The sequence below is a fragment of the Schistocerca piceifrons genome, chromosome X (genome assembly GCF_021461385.2).
Source record: "Schistocerca piceifrons isolate TAMUIC-IGC-003096 chromosome X, iqSchPice1.1, whole genome shotgun sequence".
NCBI classification, from domain to species: Eukaryota; Metazoa; Arthropoda; class Insecta; order Orthoptera; family Acrididae; genus Schistocerca; species Schistocerca piceifrons.
Genome location: NC_060149.1, coordinates 231,584,381 through 231,605,101, shown reverse-complemented (window position 1 = coordinate 231,605,101; position 20,721 = coordinate 231,584,381). Strand labels below are relative to the sequence as shown.

Sequence of the window (20,721 nt, the reverse complement as noted above, 5' to 3'; positions counted from 1 at the left end):
TGAAAAAGAAAGGTAATTACACATATAATTAGCACTAGAAGCGTGGCAACTGAAGGTTGACACGTGTAGTGTGAAAACTGAAAGTTTGTCAGAAGTAATAACTTTCGCTGCACTCTGACTTAATTTAGCAAAAGAATTAATAAAACCGGAAAACTGAAAGTTAATTTAGTGACTGAAATTAATAAGAAACTTTCTTTCTGAAGCACATCGAAATTCAGTAAAATACGGTTAGTCTTGGACTACCTCAACAATCATTTCAAAAGCTACTTGTATCTACGCAATTTAGAAATAAGAGATTTAGCTTTGAACTTGAATTAAATGATTCTGAACAATTAACAATAGTAAGATTTAGTACATACCAAGCTGAGCTGCAGTCACGGGTAAGCTAAAATACGGTAACAAAACTCGCACTCTTAATTTGTGCTTGCGTTATCTAAATATTGTAGCCAGCTATGAATACTTAAACTGAACTTTGAAATTAAAGCAGTGAAATGGAATGATTGTACTTTAATGCTGGCATCTGAATTTCAACGACACTCGGGTTGATTTCGGAAAAGGAAGGGACCCTGCTTGGAAATGCAATTGGGACAATGAGCAACAAAAGTTCATGCTAAGTTGCTGTAATTTTGCGAGGCAAATGGAACAGTTTGAAAAGCTGAGGTCTGCCATACAGTTCTGAAACTTTACGTGCTTTTAGTCTTCCTTGTTGGTTGATTGAAGGTTTGAAGTCGTCGATCGAGGAGGTGGCGACAGTCACTCATTGTCGGCCGTCGCTGTTGCAGAAGCTGGATGTTGGCGCGCCTTCTTCTCGACACGGTCACCAGACGAAACGGGCTCTTGATGTGCGCCAGCTAATGCTTCCCGTCCGCGACACCATGTCCGAAACTATCATCGCAAGTCGAGCGCAATTACATGCTGCCAAACCCCGAAAGCGCGGCAACTCGCGGCAGCTTCACACCACACACCTGCTCCACTCGCTACTCCAGCCAGATTCCCTCATGCTCTGCCCGCGCTCCACGCGGCCGAGTTAACACTACCAAAGATCCTACACACTTTGATTCTTCACATGACCTATCGATGTAATCGTTCGATAGCAATTTTCCCTAGGCAAGACCCAGCGTAAAAATACAAATAATCTTTACACAACAAACCAATTATACATCGACATAAATGCATAAATATATATATACAAATAGTAAAACAATTACAATATGTAAAGACACAGAAATATCATATATTCAGGTAGCAAAAATAAGGAAAACAAATTATAGTACAATAGATGGAAATACGAGGATATGCATTTCCGGCGTTACAAAGCTATGCAGCCAACATTACATAACTGTCGTACGTTTTCTTCTTCAAGACAATTCTCAGCCGCATTCTGCACGGGCAATGAAGATGCTCCTGCATCGTTTTCAATTGGAAATGTTTGATTACCCACAATACAGTCCCTAATTGTCTCCCTCTGAGTTTCATCACTGCTCACATGAACCGCTGCCTATGAAGACAACATTTTGGCACAGACAACGAGCTGTAGGCCAGTGTAGAGAATAGGCGGAAAGCACTGGCGGCTGCTTTCTATAACGAGGGTACTGGAAAGTTGGTACAACGCTACGACAAATGTCTAAGTCGGATCGGCTACTATGGAGATAAGTAGCTGGAAGTTGTAGCTAACTGTTGCAAATACAACAGTTTTGATTTTCACTGTGGTTTCCATTTCGCGACCTATCGTCCCTTACTTTCCGAATAGGTTGGTTGGTTGGTTGGTTGGTTGGTTTCGGGGAAGGAGACCAGACAGCGAGGTCATCGGTCTCATCGAATTAGGGAAGGATGAGGAAGGAAGTCGGCCGTGCCCTTTCAGAGGAACCATCCCGGCATTTGCCTGGAGTGATTTAGGGAAATCACGGAAAACCTAAATCAGGATGGCCAGACGCTGGATTGAACCGTCGTCCTCCCGAATGCGAGTCCAGTGTCTTTCCGAATAACCCTTGTAGATAATTCCCCTCTCCACAAGCGCATAAATCTGTGTACCTCTCACCATATCTGTAACAGCAGGTGGGTATGGGGGAGAAATGGTAGCCTCATGGAAAAAGTCAACCCCACAACTCAGAAGTCAGAAAATTGCTTTAGCGTCCCCCCTGCAACAAATCCACCAGTAGAAATTTTATCTTCCAGAAAAACATTTTAGCTATTACACGTATGCTATTCAGCCATAAAATATTATGTATTGTTTACTATGGTTGACGAATCTTCTGCATTTAGAGCTCAGGATAAGGGTCTTCAGCCTATATATTGCAAGATGCACCTTGCATCTAAGAGAGCCAAGTGCGCTGGGGAAGTAGGATTAACTCGTAAAAATGTGCAAATGTGTAAAGATGTTTTGATTTAAATGCCTTTGGAACTGCCAGATAAGTCGAAAAGCTAGTTCCCTTCTTTTACAGCCTTGACTCTACCCAGGACATATTCGACTTTTTTGTGCTGTGCTGTAGCATTTTTCATTCTGGTACCCATCTTTTACCCTACCGTAACTTTCACATTAGACAGCCGTAACCTGCCAGCCAATGTATACTTTTGTTGAATGGAGCGACGACTGATATTTTGTCTTCCGAACCACTGCTTCATTTGAGTATCGTTAGTCTGGCTGCTCTATGGTTACCTGCCTGTCCTCGAACCACATAAATCTCTCCACCAGGTCAGAGTCACAAGCCCATGGGAGGCTTTTCGTTTCATTTCTTCTTTTTTGATATTTTTAATTTTTATTCCTTTGTTGTATAATTATACAGATTTTATTTATATACGCATGAGACAGTATACAGAAAGATATGAAAAATAGCGATAAATACTTGACACAGTGCACAAAGTCACAGCCAACATAAATACGAGACCAAACGAAATATTAAATACTGTACGAAGTTTCTGATAATCATGTATGTAAATACACTACTGGCAATTAATATTGCTACACCAAGAAGAAATGCAGATGATAAACGAGTATTCATTGGACAAATATATTATACTAGAACTGACATGGGATTACATTCTCACGCAATTTGGGTGCAAAGATCCTGAGAAATCAGTACCCATAACAGCCACATCTGGCCGTAATAACGCCTGGGCATTGAGTCAAACAGAGCTTGGATGGCGTGTACAGGTACAGCTGCCCATGCAGCTTCAACACGATACCACAGTTCATCAAGAGTAGTGACTGGTGTATTGTGACGAGCCACTTGCTCGGCCACCATTGATCAGACGTTTTCAGTTGGTGAGAGATCTGGGGAATGTGCTGGCCATGGCAGCAGTCGAACATTTTCTGTATCCAGAAAGGCCCGTACAGGACCTGCAACATGCGGTCGTGCATTATCCTGCTGAAATGTTGGGTTTCGCAGGGATCGAATGAAGGGTAGAGCCACGGGTCGTAACATATCTGAAATGTAACGTCCACTGTTCAAAGTGCCGTCAATGTGAACAAGAGGTGGCCGAGACGTGTAACCAATGGCACCCCATACCATCACGCCGTGTGATACGCCAGTATGGCGATGACGAATACACGCTTCCAATGTGTGGTCACCGCGATGTCGCCAAACACGGATGCGACCATCATGATGCTGTTAACAGAACCTAGATTCATCCGAAAAAATTACGTTTTGCCATTCGTGCACCTAGGTTCGTCATTGAGTACACCATCGCAGGCGCTCCTGTGTGTGATGCAGCGTCAAGGGTAACCGCAGCCATGGTCTCCGAGCTGATAGACCATGCTGCTGCAAACGTCGTCGAACTGTTCGTACAAATGGTTGTCGTCTCCAAACGTCCCCATCTGTTGACTCAGGGATCGAGACGTGGCTGCACGATCCGTTACAACCATGCGGATAAGATACCTGTCATCTCGACTGCTAGTGATACGAGGCCGTTAGGATTCAGCACGGCGTTCCGTATTACCCTCCTGAACCCACCGATTCCATATTCTGCTAACAGTTATTGTATATCGACCAACGCGAGCAATAATGTCTCGATACGACAAACCGCAATCGCGATAGGCTACAATCTGACCTTTATCAAAGTCGGAAACGTGATGGTACGCATTTCTCCTCCTTACACGTGGCATCACAACAACGTTTCACCAGGCAACGCCGGTCAACTGCTGTTTGTGTATGAGAAATCGTTTGGAAACTTTCCCCATGTCAGCACGTTGTAGGTGTCGCCACCGACGCCAAACTTGTTTGAATGCTCTGAAAAGCTAATCATTTACATATCACAGCATCTTCTTCCTGTCGGTTAAATTTCGCGTCTGTAGCACGTCATCTTCGTGTTGTAGTAATTTTAATGGCCAGTAGTGTATATGAAACTCACATCAGAATAGGCCGCGGAGGAAGAACACGTATGCTTAAAGAGTTGAAAGTTAAATACAAAAATATTACATACTAAGTTGTAATGTTGTATTTAAATTTATGCAAACAGTTTCAAATGAAACACAGTGCACCTAAGAAAGGTACTCTTGTGAAGCCAATGTTTAGTTCTGAATTAAACTCAAGATGTCAAGTTGATCTGATAGATCTACAGTCAAACAGAGATAGCGAATATAAGTTTATAATGGTGTATCAAGATCATTTAACTAAGTTTGTCCAGCTACGACCTTTGAAAACTACGAAAGCTGAAGAAGTAGCGCATCAGGTTTTCCAATATTTTTAACATTTGGTGCACCAGAATTATTGCAATCAGATAATGGTAGAGAATTCAGTAATCAAGTCACATCCGAAATATGCGCTATGTGGAAAGATGTTAAAATAGATCATGGAAAGCCTCGTCACAGACAAACACAAGGCTCAGTTGAAAGGGCCAATCAGAATATACAGAATATACTAACTGCATGGATGAACGATACAAATAAATGGTCAGATGGTTTATCGTTTTTGCCAAGAACACTAAATACCACGAAGGAATACGCCAAAGTCCTTATGAAGCCATGTTTGTCGTTAAAGCAAAAAGAGGCATAGCATCGTCTCTTTTGCCTGGCGAACAAATCGCAAATATTGAAACTGAAGAGCAACTCGAAGTAATTGCCAATACTTCTGAAACCGAAGAACAGCTTGAAGAAACTGTTAATGCTTATAAAAAAAAATTGAGCGGTGATCATACCGAAAACCGTATTCCAAAGAAAAATATAGATGAGGACCTACAACCTACAACGTCTTCACATTAAGCCCTGTCTCAAAAACACGAGTTGATTTCTACAAAAAGAGCGGCCGCGAAAGAAAATCTTCTACTGCAAGCAAAAAAGATGTTACGAACCTCACAAAAACAATTTCCTTCTGCTCGAATTGGTGATAATATACGAATCCAAGTCCCTGATGTCGACCGTGGTCGTACAGATAGCTGAAATGTGTTAGCGGTTGTTGCTGGAATAGAAGACTCCGACTTATATAAACTGGCAAATAAAAATGGTACCCACAAGCAGCTTTACACAAGTAATCAGTTCGTAATTTGTGAAGAAAAGTTACTTTCCATAGATGAGATTTCTTTTCAAGAATTGTCGCTGAGAGAAGCAGCTGCAGTTAATTCGAGAAGCGTGGGACTAGGCTGTACGTGCTGTCATTGCAAAAGGAAGCGTTCCACAAATAAATGAAGTTGTAAAAGCAAGGGACTCTTGCGCAGTTTCAAAATGGCTCTGAGCACTGTGGGACTTAACATCTGAGGTCATCAGTCCCCTAGAACTTAGAACTACTTAAACCTAACTAACCTAAGGACATCACACACATCCATGCCCAAGGCAGGATTCGAAACTGCGATCGTAGCGGTCGCGCGGTTCCAGACTGAAGCGCCTAGAACAGCTCGGCCACTCTGGCCGGCTCTTGCGCAATTCGAAGTGTCATAATAGTTTAAGTTGTTGCAATAAATAAGATTTGAATCACATAAGTAAGTAATTTTTTTATAACTATTGTTTTCTTTTCTCATGTAGAATGTACTGTGTGTTTTAAATTCTTGCTCATTCCCTTCAGAAAGAGAGGCGAAAAAGTTACGTCACCCTTGTGACGTTTCATAGCGACTGAATTACGGAGAAGAAAATGTAAATCTCCAACATGTTCAATATTCACCATTAGTGCATGATGAATGTCAACATTTACCGGTGTAAGTCAGAAATAAGGGTATTTATAAAATATAAGCGACTATGTGAATGTTCACATTCACCCGTGAAAGTCGACATTCTCCAGATTTCGGTGTATTAAAATTGACGAATTTAAGCTTGTTTTGTCAGAAAATAATTTTTTGAAGAATATGAAGCAAAGCATTTTCTCTTGGTTGGAAGTAAGGTGACCTTCTTCCTGACAATTATTTTCATAGAAATTTTCAGGTTAGTTTAATTTCCTGCGTGTTCAGCGATAAAGCTTTCAATGCTCGATGAAACAGTATATAATTTTGTACAGGGCTGGACATAATTCTGGTTTGGTATATGCACAGCCTTGACGTCCATAGATTTTTCGATGATTTAAGCCACTGGTGAATACAATCTTTAACGTATAAACAACTAAACGATATCAACTGTAGAATCAGTTTTTTTAAATTATATCCAAATGCAACGATGCAACACATTTCTGCGAAACACAATTTCATGTGCAAACGCGTGATTTTCGCACGTAAAGCCCGAACAATGAAAGATTTTTACAAACGCTTCTTAGAATTACTGTAGGAATTCATGTTCTTTATTATTGTCTGTATCACTTCAAACCCTCTCAGCACGAGCGATTCACGTAAAACCGGATTTTACGTGCATTTTATGTGCAACTTTAAACCGCTACATCATGGCAACCGATAAAGCTTTCACAAAACAACAGGACGACCATTAGTTGCATGTATTTTTCTACTTTCTTATAAAATTTGAACCGATTCGTACAATACTGAAACATAAAAGTGGCACACGAAGAAAGAACTCACAAAAACTTGTTTTTGCTGGTAAAATACGAATGAAGCTAGATTTTTGAAAGCTAGTTTTCAGTTTTATCGTAAGAATGAATGTTTTTATTTATTTGATTCTCTTTAAACCAGTGTTCGTCAAACTTATTTGCTCAAGGGCTAATACTGACATTGTGAGGAGGCATCTAAGGCCTCAAATCTAACGATTTTATTATTAATTGGTAACCTACGTAAATTGCACTACTGGCCATTAAAATTGCTACAACACGAAGATGACGTGCTACAGACGTGAAATTTAACCGACAGGAAGAAGATGCTGTGATATATAAATAATTAGCTTTTCAGGGCATTCACAAGGTTGGCGCCGGTGACGACACCTACAACGTGCTGACATGAGGATAGTTTCCAACCGATTTCTCATACACAAACAGCAGTTGACCGGCGATGCCTGGTGAAACGTTGTTGTGATGCCACGTGTAAGGAGGAGGAATGCGTACCATCACGTTTCTGACTTTGATAAAGGTCGGATTGTAGCCTATCGCGATTGCGGTTTATCGTATCGCGACATTGCTGCTCGCGTTGGTCGAGATCCAATGACTGTTAGCAGAATATGGAATCGGTGGGTTCAGGAGGGTAATACGGAACGCCGTGCTGGAGCCCAACGGCCTCGTATCACTAGCTGTCGAGGTGACAGGTATCTTACCCGCATGGCAGTAACGGATCGTGCAACCACGTCTCGATCCCTGAGTCAACAGATAGGGACGTTTGCAAGACAACCACCATCTGTACGAGCAATTCGACGATGTTTGCAGCAGCATGGACTACCAGCTCGGAGACCATGGCTGCGGTTACCCTTGACGCTGCATCATCACACGCAGGAGCGCCTGCGATGGTGTACTCAACGACGAACCTGGGTGCACGAATGGCAAAACGTAATTTTTTCGGATGAATCCGGGTTCTGTTAACAGCATCATGGTGGTCGCATCCGTGTTTGACGATATCGTGGTGAACGCACATTGGAAGCGTGTATTCGTCATCGCCATAGTGGCGTATCACCCAGCGTGAGGGTATGGGGTGCCATTGGTTACACGTCTCGGTGATCTCTTGTTCGCATTGACGGTACTTTGAACAGTGGACGTTACATTTCAGATGTGTTACGACCCGTGGCTCTACCCTTCATCCGATCCCTGCGAAACCCAACATTTCAGCAGGTAAATGCATGGCCGCATGTTGCAGGTCCTGTACGGGCCTTTCTGGATACAGAAAATGTTCGACTGCTGCCCTGGCCAGCGCATTCTCCAGATCTCTCACCAACTGAAAACGTCTCGTCAATGGTGGCCGAGCAAGTCTCTCATCACAATACGCCAGTCACTACTCTTGATGAACTATGGTATCGTGTTGAAGCTGCGTGGGCACCTGTACCCGTATACACCATCCAAGCTCTGTTTGACTCAATGCCCAGGGGTATCAACGCCGTTATTACGACCAGAGGTGGTTGTTCTGGGTACTGATTTCTCGGGATCTATGCACCGAAATTGCGTGAAAATGTGATCACATGTCAGTTCTATTATATTTGTCCAGTGAATACCCGTTTATCATCTGCATTTCTTCTTGGTGTAGCAATTTACATGGCCAGTAGTGTAGTTTCTTACGAGAACCTAATAGACTAGCTATAGTAAGATTGCTGTAAGTTGGCTGCCGGCCCCAAGTACTGATCGTTAAAAGTCGGCAACATTCAAAACACTTCGAGTCAACTGTTCACTGTTTCAAATTGCTGCCACAGTCAACGAACCAAAGTTATGACACTGTAATTGTCTGACGAAGTGTTGCTGTGTTGCATGTGTGAGGAGACGATTAATTGATTAATGACAGTAATTGCAATTATATTTAACACGTTCACGCCTGCACTGATACATGTTTCTCTCACCGTAGGATGGTGCTCGTATTCATACTTTACTTCATCTGTCGGCGCTGCTTCTCATGTCTCTCGTGGAGAGGCGGCGGTCGTATTCAAACGCCCGAGGCCACTGTGTTAGAACATTGACCTTTACTAAGTTAATCACCAATTGCGTGGTATCCTATCTGTTCAGAAAGCCCGCTCGTTGAAAGGTCACAGAAAATAATTGTAGCCACAGCGCTTCGTTCCGCCTGGCTGATAGGTAATGCATCATACGTTGTTGTTCTGCTGGCAGCATAATTGGAAGGCAATTAAGGCTGAGAGACTTGCCGCTCCATCTCATTTGCCGCTCGCGGAGAATCATGTTAGATGCGGACCAACTATAGACTATAAATGAACTTACACCACTTTCGGAAAAGGGCCAATATGAGTCTGTACTTTATTGTTTGAGTGTACCGGTGTTCAAAACAATTAGTGCGAAGAGTTGCCAGAGATAACGAACGGACATTTTGACATAACGTCAAAGCTAAGTGTATTTACTGTGTTTGCAGTTACTTGTTCAGTTACATTTATACCGCTTTATACTGAAACATGAAGTTACTTTCTTTGACCTCCACCAGCCTCGTCTTCAATAGTCTATTGGCGGTTATAGCTTGGAAACTATAAAACACCTATGACGTTTGTTCATCCTGACGATAAAATGCGTCAAATAATAAAATCAAATTCGTCAATATTTCAATATCTAAAATACCTCCGTAACGTTAATCCTGACTGATTATATAATATATATCAGCGCACTGTTTCGCACGTTTTATGATTGACGATGTACGTCATTCTTTTTATATTGCCTAGTGTGATGTAAATGTTTTATGAACTTGATGATGGTCCTTGGACCTAAACCGATTCCTTAATAAGATATTCTTATCAGCGGCTGTTGTTGGCAAAACATCACGTTCTTCAAACCGTGGCGAGTTTTGGAATCGTGTCGAGTGAGTTAAACAGTTACTGTGCGTGTAATGATAGTCACAGGAGACGGTACACCTGTTTTGAGCTTATTTGAACGTCTTTCTTAAAATGTAGTTTGTATACAATTGATCTGATGGAATTAATTTTTCCTTGTGGCATGTGAGTCTCAACTTTATCTTCGATATGATACAAGTTTAGAAAATAAATTAAAATTTGTGCCATGGCCAGACTTGAACCTGGGTCCCCTACGTACTAGGCAGATGCGCTAGACAGCACACGACCATGAGTCTTCAGCCTATTTTCTCCTTCTTAAATCGTCATTATTGCCGTGGCTCCCCGATGCTAGAATAGCACCCCAGCTTTGTGTGTAATTGGAAAATCCTACCTGCACCTCAAACGTAGATGATCTACTGATCTGATGGAATTAAATTTTCCTTGAGACAAATGAAACTCAACTTTGTCCTTGATATCGATAGAATCTGAAGGAATGAATCAAAATTTGTGCCAAGGCCTGAACACAGGTCTTCTGGTTACCAAGCTAATGTGCTGCCCATTAAACTCTTGTATGGTGGTCAGATGGGTAGTAAGCAAGAGACCTGGGTCCAAATCCTTTCCATAACACATATTTTAATTCATTTCTTCAGCTTCTATCATTATCGAAGATAAATTTGAGACTCATATTGTCTCAAGGAAAGTTTAACTTCATCAGAGCAATAGATCACCTATACTCGATGTACAGGCAGGACTTTCCGATTACGTACAAAACTGAGGTGCTGTTCCAATACTGGTGAACCTAGGCAATACTGATGCTGAAAGTGTGAATTGAAGTTCGTGTTAGGAACGGCATTGGACTAGGGTAATCTGTGCAACTATGCTAAATATACTGCAACAGTGGTGTAATGGCTAGCACATCAGCCTCCTGAGCAAGAGACCTTGGTTCGAGTCTGAGGTATGGCACAAATTTTAATTCATTTCTTCAGCTTCTATAATTATTTTATAAGATTGTTATTTATTGATCCACCCGCCAGGTTAGCCGAGAGCGCTGATGCGCTGCTTCCTCGACTCGGGTAGGCGCACCGACACCGGATCGAATCCGTCCAGCGGATTACCGACGTCGGTCGGTGTGCCGGCCAGCCTGGATGTGGTTTTTAGGCGGTTTTCCACACCCCGCTAAGTGAATACCGGGCTGGTACCCGCGTTCCACCTCAGTTACCCGACTTGCAGACATCTGAACACGTTCGCGCTATTCCATTAATTACACTAGACACAGACAGCAACGGTGCACTAATTCCGTCCCAGTGGGTACAGGGTGGCGGCAGGAAGGGCATCCGACCACCCCTTTCCACTAATCTTGCGAAGTCCGTTCCTAACAATGCCGACCCTGCGTCAGCGCGGTACATGGCACCAGTGGAACAAAGAAAGAATTGTTATTTATTGATCCATGAAGTTCTGGGAATGCAACCAAGCCACTTGTCCTCTTGTGGTATTTCGATTTTCCCTGTGAATCGTCTAAAACACAGACACACACACACACACACACAAACACACACACACACACACACACACACACACACACACAAATATATATATATGACCTATGCATCTTGGACCGTATTGGCGAGTTTGACGATTTTCGCTATGAATGGTCTAAAACACACACACACACAGATATATATATATATATATATATATATATATATATATATATATATATATCTGTGTGTGTGTGTTTTAGACGATTCACAGGGAAAATCGAAATACCACAAGAGGACAAGTGGCTTGGTTGCACACACATACATATGTGTATGTGTGTGTGTGTGTGTTTTAGACGATTCATAGCGAAAATCGTCAAACTCGCCAATACGGTCCAAGATGCATAGGTCAAGAAGGGCCTGTAATTGGGCCTCCAACACCCCTTGACCGCAACAGACAAAAATTACTAAACTTGCTAATATATATATAAGAATGAATTTCCACTCTGCAGCAGAGTGTGCACTGATTTAAACTTCTCGATAGATTAAGACAGTGTGCTGGGACTGAACAGAGGTGAGGGTAGATCAGATAAATCTTTTATAGTTGTGGAAGGTAGTGAGAGGACGTAACTCTCATGTACGCTCTGTTAGCAAGTTTAGTAATTTTTGTCTGTTGAGGTCAAGGGGTGTTGGAGTCCCAATTACAGGACCTTCTTGACCTATGCATCTTGGACCGTATTGGCGCGTTTGACGTCGTCTTAAATTCTTAAATCAGCACCAACATGTGTTGGTTCCCCAACCCAATTGGAAATTTGTGGAAAGTCCCTATGGGTCCAAACCGCTGAGTTCATCGGTCCCTAGGCTTATACACTACATAATCTAACTTAAACTAACTTACGCTAAGGACAACACACACACACACACACACACACACACACACACACACACACACACACACACATGCATACATAAGCCCGAGGGAGGACTCGAACCTCTGACAGGGGGTGGGGGGGGGGGAGTCATGGAGTCATGCGAACCGTGGCGAGGCGCCTCAGACCATTATGCACGTAACAATAATCGTCAAACTTGCTCAAGAGCGAATACTGATTGAGTGGTACCTCGGACTGCTAATTCATCTGTCTTATTACCAATTGGTAACCAACATAAATTAGTATGTTATGAGCCCCCGATAGACTAGCTATAGTAAGGATGCAATAAGGTAGCTGCTTGCCCCCAAGTAATAATCCCTATAAATCGGCACCATTCGGAACACTTCGTGTAGTCTGTTCTCTGCTTCAGATTGCTGTCACCCTCAGCGTACCGTAATTGGGACCATAATTTGCCTGAAAATGTGTTGTGCTGTCTGTGTGAACGGATGATTACTTGATTTATAACAAGTACTTGAATTTGCATTTAAACGCAATATTACAATAGGAGACACGATTACAAACATTAACTAAATTACTTGAATTCCATTATTTTTCTTCTCATTGCGTTTCATTACAACGAACTTAATTAATTTTAATATTCCTTGTTACAAATATGTACCGCGTTCAAAGGAAACCGTCTCTATAACGCACACTCAAGAATCCATGTTACTTCCGTTTGAAATTCATACCTTAGCACCTGATCAGTACAAAGCACACACGCCATTGAGTTATCAGCACTGGAAGAGAAACAGAAAACTTTCCTCTATCGAACCCCCTCACCTTCCAACGACAATGTATCTGCCCCCGCACACCGCTTTGTCCCTAAAGTGGCAAGCCAACTTTTCGCACGCCTACTGTAATTCCTACAGTATATTTTCGATTTGGCAGCGGAGTCACGTACAACCAACAACCTGTAGTGACGCATTGAGGGTTGTAACAGAGCGCATGTCGGGCAGATAGCACCTATGCACATTTTATAGACTAGACTGCAAGAAATGATTGGCACAGTCAGATACATATAACACAAGCTCCAAACAGTCAAATGCAATATAATATTAATCGCACTGTAGATGCAGTTAACACCTGCTGCACGATGGGTAAACCTTCTGCCCATGCTAAGCCATTTTCGCGGTGGTAATTACAAGGAGAAAATTTTAAATAAAACCTCGACCACACACGTCTCTATAATTTGAAGAGCGCTCAAAAATTGAACTTCTATAATTATTGGTTCTTTTTGTTATTGATAGTATTATTCTATAACAGACACGTGTGAACTTGGCAGGCAGCCCAAAGTACTGATCGCTTCATGTCGGTACCTTTCGGAACACTTCTTGCTGATTGTGGCGCATTTCAGATTGCTGCCCACCTGAGAGGTCTATAAGCTGTGACACTATATTTGCGTGGTGAAGTGTTGTTGGTTCCAATATGTGTGTGTATGACTTGGGTTAATAATAATATTTGCTCTTATGAAGTTTGATGAATGAAATACCAGTTTTCTTCTACTCACTGCATTGTATTATAACAGCATTTGAAGATGACCGTCTCCACAATGCACATTCAAGAATCTGTGTTACATCAGTGTCAAAATTTATAAAACAGTAGCTGATCGGTACGAATCGTGTACACCCGTAAGTTGTCTGTAATGGAAGACAAACAATGCAACATACGCTCTCTCACATCCCGTAACCCCACAGTGGCCGTGCCAGTCACCCCTCTGCCCCTGAGGCAAGCGGCTAATTTTACTTTGATCACAACCGAATTCACCAGCTTCAATTAAAATTAAGCACATCTTATAACATTACTGTCTATGTAAGTATTTTTATTTGTTACTGAGCGTGAACATTGCAGTCTTAAGAAGCTCTTAACGGTTGTTGATGCTTTTTGCATTCGCCAATTAGCTGCTAAATGCATATTGTTATAAAATAGTCTGAGAACTAAGGGCCGGACGAATATTTAATTTAGGCCACATGCAGCCCGCGGGCAGCAGTTTGATGATCAGTGCTTTAAAGCGTTTCCGCGACTTCAATTCACCGAAGAACGAATTTAGCGTGCTACATTTAGCTCAACTTTAAACCATCGTATCTCGTTAGTGGATAAAGATTACTGAATAAAATAAAAACGGTTTTGACTTTATCTGGTTATCTACCTTCGTGCGACGTTTTAACCGATTCGTAAATGTTCAAAGTACAGAAGTGGCGCGCTTCAAAAACTTCCTAGAAAAACGAGTTTTCTGCACATAATATCAAAAACAATCAAGATTTTTTTCAAACGATTAATGCTTATTTTAGACCAAGGTACGATGAACAGGCACGCCAAATTAGGACCATAAGCCTCGTTCCAGTCTGAAGTTATTTAAGGATGACTGTTTTTTCACGTAAAATCCGCACGAGGGCGACTGTTTTTTCATGTAAAATCCAAACGGTGCATACGATTGTGGCCACCAGCAGAGCATTGATTTCATCCAATTTAATATCTTTTGCAAAATTAATTAATCGTTTCGTGTATATAGACTGAAGCAGGAAGTGAAAATTTGCACGAAACCTGGGAATCGAACCCGGCTCTCCTACTTACAACGCAGGTGCACTAGCTACGAAACCACACTGGCACAGCGGTTCGCCCAACTGCACGCATTACCCTGGCACGACTCTCCTCGATCCTAATTCTCTCTGCCGCCCCAGTCTACTTGAAATTCCCCATTACACATGAAACACAAGACTTAGGTTCGATTCGCGGCCTTGCTGCAAATTTTCACTTGCGGCTTCAGTCTGTATACCTAAAATAATATCTGTGTGAGACCAATAAAATATCTGAAATTGTGTCATTTTAATTTGTATAGATACCTGCACTTGGGTGTCAGGCTGGACCCCCTATTTATGTTCGATGCTGAGGTGCTATTCCATAAGATTGGGAGCCTCGGCAAGTCTGTTCGTGTGTAAGGGGGAATTTAAAGCAGACTGGGGCGGCAGTGAGAATTTGGATAGAGGAGGGAGTCGTCCCAGGGTAATCCGTGCAGTTGGGCGAACCGCTGTGCCAATGTGGCTAAATAGGTAGTACACCTGCGTTGTAAGTAGGAGACCTGGATTCGATGCTCATTTTGGAGCCATCAGTAGCTTGCACAATGCCTTCTTGACAACTTGGATCCATGGCTTCGTGCGGTCAGCGCAACATTACCATTAGCTCTTACCAACTGAAATCGGGACTCATCTGAGCAAGCCACAGTTTTCCAGTCGTCTAGGGTCCAATCGTTATGATAACGAGCGTAGGAGAGGCGCCGCAGACGATGTACTGTTAGCAAGGACATTCGCGTTTATCGCCTGCTGCCACAGCTCCTTACCGAGAAATTTCGGCACACTGACCTAACGCACACTTTCGTCGTTCGTCCCACATTGATTCTTTCAGACATGTCCGAAAGAACAGACACCATATTCATATAATTATAATCTGAATTGTGGTGATGTTCATTTTCGGGTTGTGCCAGTGAGGTTATGTATTGAAATACAGCTCTGTACAGAAAAATATATTTTTTAGTGTGAATTACACTCTAAGGCATAAAAAAAAAAACAGCTCCTTACCGAGAAATTTCGGCACACTGACCTAACGCACACTTTCGTCGTTCGTCCCACATTGATTCTTTCAGACATGTCCGAAAGAACAGACACCATATTCATATAATTATAATCTGAATTGTGGTGATGTTCATTTTCGGGTTGTGCCAGTGAGGTTATGTATTGAAATACAGCTCTGTACAGAAAAATATATTTTTTAGTGTGAATTACACTCTAAGGCATAAAAAAAAACGACGAGCCACGAAGGAATTTTCCGAATGAGACGGAAATTGGTAGATGCGACGTGCATATACAGACAAACAAATGATTACAATTTCAGAAAAATTCTATGAATTATTCGAGAAAAAGAGTTTCACAAATTGAGCAAGTCAACAACGCGTTGCTCCACCTCCGGCCCTTATGCAAGCAGTTATTCGTCTTACCATCGATTGACAGAGTTGCTGGATGTCCTTCTGAGGGATATCATCCTAAATACTGCTCAATCGGTGCGTTAGATCGTCAAAATCCTGAGCTAGTTGAAGGGTGTTGCCCATAATGCTCAAAAACTTCTCAACTTGCGAGAGATCTGGCGACCTTGCTGGCTAAGGTAGTTTTTGATAAGCACCAAGAAAAGCAGCAGAAACTCTCGCCCTGTGTCGAACGGCATTGTCTTACTGAAATTTAAGCCCAGGATGGCTTGCCGTAGAATCTCGTCGACGTACCGCTGTGCTGTAAGGGTGCTATGAAAAGAAATGCTACCCCAGACCTCCACTCTTGGTCGTCGGGCCGTAAAGCGGACAACATTTAGACTAGCATCCCACCATTGTCCGGGACGTCTCCAGACACGTTTCCGCTGGTCATCGGGGCTCAGTTCGAAGCGAGACTTATCACTGAAGACATTTGTACTCCACTCAATGAAATTGCTGACCGAAAAGTGTCTGGAGACGCCCCTGAAAATGGTGGGTTACCAACATGACTGCCGCTCGCCTTTCGGAGTATGCTGATGCATTAACTCCATATTTATCAATCATATGCAACCGTTCGCTCGACGAAAGATCCGTACCTAAAGACTGGAAAGTTGCACAGGTCACACCAATATTCAAGAAGGGTAATAATCTACTAAATTACAGGCCCATATCTCTAACGTCGATATGCAGCAGGATTTTGGAACATATATTGCGTTCGGACATTATGAATTACCTCGAAGAAAACGGTCTGTTGACACACAGTCAACATGGGCTAAACCCATCGTTCCTGTGAAACGCAACTAGCTCTTTGTTCACATGAAGTGCTGAGTGCTATTGACAAGGGATTTCAGATCGATTCCGTATTTCTGGAAGGCTTTTGACACTGTACCACACAAGCGACTCGTAGTGAAATTGCGTGCTTATGGAATATCGTCTCAGTTATGTGACTGGATTTGTGATTTCCTGTCAAAGAGGTCACAGTTCGTAGTAACTGACGGAAAGTCATCGAGTAAAACAGAAGTGATTTCTGGCGTTCCCCAAGGTAGTGGTATAGGCCCATTGCTGTTCCTTATCTATGTTAACGATTTTGGAGACAATCTGAGCAGCCGTCTTCGGTTGTTTGCAGATGACGCTGTCGTTTATCGACTAATAAAGTCATCAGAAGATCAAAACAAACTGCAAAACGATTTATGAAAGATATCTGAATGGTGCAAAAAGTGGCAGTTGACCCTAAACAACGAAAAGTGTGAGGTCATCCATATGAGTGCTAAAAGGAACTCGTTAAACTTCGGTTACACGATAAATCAGTCTAATCTAAAAGCCTGTAAATTCAACTAAATCTCTAGGTATTACAATTACGAACAACTTGAATTGGAAGGATCACATTGAAAATGTTGAGGGGAAGGCTAACCAGAGACTGCTTTTTATTGGCAGGACACTTAGAAAATGTAACAGGCCTACTAAGAAGACTGCCTACACTACGCTTGTCCGCCCTCTTTTAGAATACTGCTGCGCGCTGTGGGATCCTTACTAGATAGGACTGACGGAGTACATCGAAAAAGTTCAGAGAAAGGCAGAACGTTTTGTATTATCGCGAAATATGGGAGAGAGTGTCACTGAAATGATACGGGATTTGGGCTGGACATCATTAAGCGTTTTTCGTTGCGACGGAATCTTCTTACGAAATTCCAATCACCAAATTTCTCCTCTGAATGCGAAAATATTTTGTTGACGCTGACCTACATAGGGAGGAACGATCACCACGATAAAATAATTGAAATAAGAGCTCGTACGAAAAGATGTAGGTGTTCGTTCTTTCCGCGTGCTATACGAGATTGGAATAATAGAGAATTGTGAAGGTGGTTCGATGAACCCTTTGCCAGGCACTTAAATGTGATTTGCAGAGTATCCATGTAGATGTTGATGTAGATGTAGAGGAAGACCAGCAAATTTACATGTAAAGTCAACTATGGGCATGCAGTTCAAACACTCCTTTAGAAATACTGAAGAAATTCGTAGTTCGCTCGAGAAAGTCACTGCACTTACATATCAGTAACGTAGATCTTGATTATATTATAGCAACATCGAAAAGATAAAAAAATTCGGCGAAAGGTACACATTGAAAAATAAAAGACGAACAATATTCCCCATAAATCGTAATTGTACTGCCTGCTCAGAGTTAGGTACCTGTATGTTGTGCTAATGTGTGCAGTCCTCGATCATATTTGCACCTTCGTCGTGAACAGAATACAATCTCTTAAACAAGTTTACGGCTTAACCGACGCTGGTAAGAATACCCATTTAATGGAATGGTCAGAGAAATATCTGACTCCGAATCTTGTAGATCATGTCTAACATGTAGTAGTGAGATGGCTTCTCACGACTTGAATACTCTGCTAACAGAGCTTTTGAAGCACCTCATCGGAAGTACGCCACGTCACTACCAAGCATGTGTGGCAACCAAGGGTAACCAAATCCCCGATTAACAATTTCATTGTTATGGGATAGACTGTTACATTGAGTATATCTTATGTGTCAGGACTTTTACAATTATGTGTTTTGGCAATTTGTAATCCAGATATCTTACCTTCTTATGTTAACCGTCCGACGATCTATTTCGAAAATATACTTTCGCTTCGTAATAAGGTGAGATTTTGGATACTAGTCGTAATCACTCGGTTTTTAAGTTATTTTCGTCCTCACTTCTAACTGTAAGAGCGGGCTGGTAGCAGCCAAAGTGTCGCTCTTCTATCACTGCATTACACTATTTACATTTTTAGTGCAAAACATTTGAAATGTAAAATGAGAGATGTTTATGATGCGATGAGGGTGATATGATGGGGGCTTGTGGTAGCTGTGGATGGGGATTTGGGATGTGGGATGTATTATGGAGAATGTTACACGGAAAGTAATGTTGGTTATACAAGTTGGAAGGAACTAGTAGGTGGGATGTAGCGGTTAGGAGATGTGTGGGTTGACAGGTGAACTAAGATACGGTGGGTTGCAGCGTTCATTTGTGATGGGTCGGGTAGGTTATGGTTAGAGATAAGAGTAGATTAGATGGATAAGTTCATATTCTTGGAGGCGAAAAGAATTGAAATTACTCCGAAAAAGGACATCGAGTGTCTGAAGCCGAATGGAACGTGTAACGTATTGATAGAAGGACGGCAGCAAGCCAGAGTCTCAAGGATATGGGAGGCTATAGAGCGTCGCGAATCGGCTTTGCTGCAAACGTAGAGAACATTTACTTTAGATTTGTCTTAATAAACAGTGAATTTTGTCCCATGCAAACTGAGACTCCTGTATTCCGGGATTACACCAACTCATCAAAAGTATATGGTCCCTTTTATTTAATGTGGACGTGGCCACCAGAAGCCACGAGAGGCAGACCCGCCACTATAAAAGGAGGTGGGGAGTTCAAAATGGTTCAAATGGCTCTGAGCACTATGGGACAGCCCGGCCGGCAGGCGGGGAGTAATGCGTTGTCAATAGAGAAGCAATAATAGCAAGTCTGTCGATAGGGAGAGTTCAGTGACTTCGTACATTTATGATTGAATGTCACCTGAGTAACAAATCCAGCAGCAACATTTCAACACTTCTAAAGCTACCTGTGTCGACTGTTGGTGTTGTGACTGTCAAATGGAAACGTGTGAGAACAACCACAGCTAACCCAAGACCTGGCGAAGTTCTTTATTGACGCTCAGGGGCCGCCGAGCATTGCGAGTGTAGTTGTAAAATCTCGCATGAAATCGGCGGAAGGAATCATGTGTGAGTTCCAAACTGCTACCGGCTAGCACAACGGCGGTGCGTATGGAGTGGGGGTACGATGGTCGAGCAGGTATTCGTAAGCTGTACTCAGTGCTAAGCGATGTTTGAAGTTGTGTAACAAGAGACGCCCGTAGACAGTGGAGGACCGTTAACTAATAATTTGGAGTGATGAATCACACATACGCTGTGCCAATCCAATGGAAGGGCTTGGATTTGGCGAATGCCTACAGAACGTTACCTGACATCATGTGTAGCGCCAACTGTGAAGTACAGAGGAACTCGTGTTTCAGTGTAGGAGTGTTTTCCGTGGTTAGGGTGTGGTCCCCTTATTGCTCTTCAGAAAACGCTATATGCGGACAGATATTTGCAGCACTGTGTAATGCGTACAGTAGAACAACAGTTCGGAGACGATGACTGTGTGCCGGCCGCGGTGGCCGAGCGGTTCTCGGCGCTTCAGTCCGGAACCGCGCGACTGCTACGGTCGCAGGTTCGAATCCTGCCTCGGGCATGGATGTGTGTGATGTCCTTAGGTTAGTTAGGTTTAAGTAGTTCTAAGTTCTAGGGGACTGATGGCCTCAGATGTTAAGTCCCATAGTGCTCAGAGCCATTTTTTTGATGACTGTATGTGTCAACATACAATGCGTCCTGTCATCAAGCAGCATCTGTGAAATAACGGTTAGTGAAAAATAACGTTCCTGGGCTGTCATTCCGCTACAGATATTCAGACACCTCCTTGAAAGAGTTCCCAGCAGATTTCAAGCTGTCATAAGG

The 20,721-nt window shown here is 42.5% G+C and overlaps 1 protein-coding gene across 2 annotated transcripts in view; it reads left to right on the top strand.

Moving 5' to 3' along the window:
- Positions 1-20,721, top strand: part of LOC124721797 (protein turtle homolog B-like) — a 406,195-nt gene that overhangs the window by 332,335 nt on the left and 53,139 nt on the right. The gene's annotated exons all lie outside the window — the stretch shown is intronic.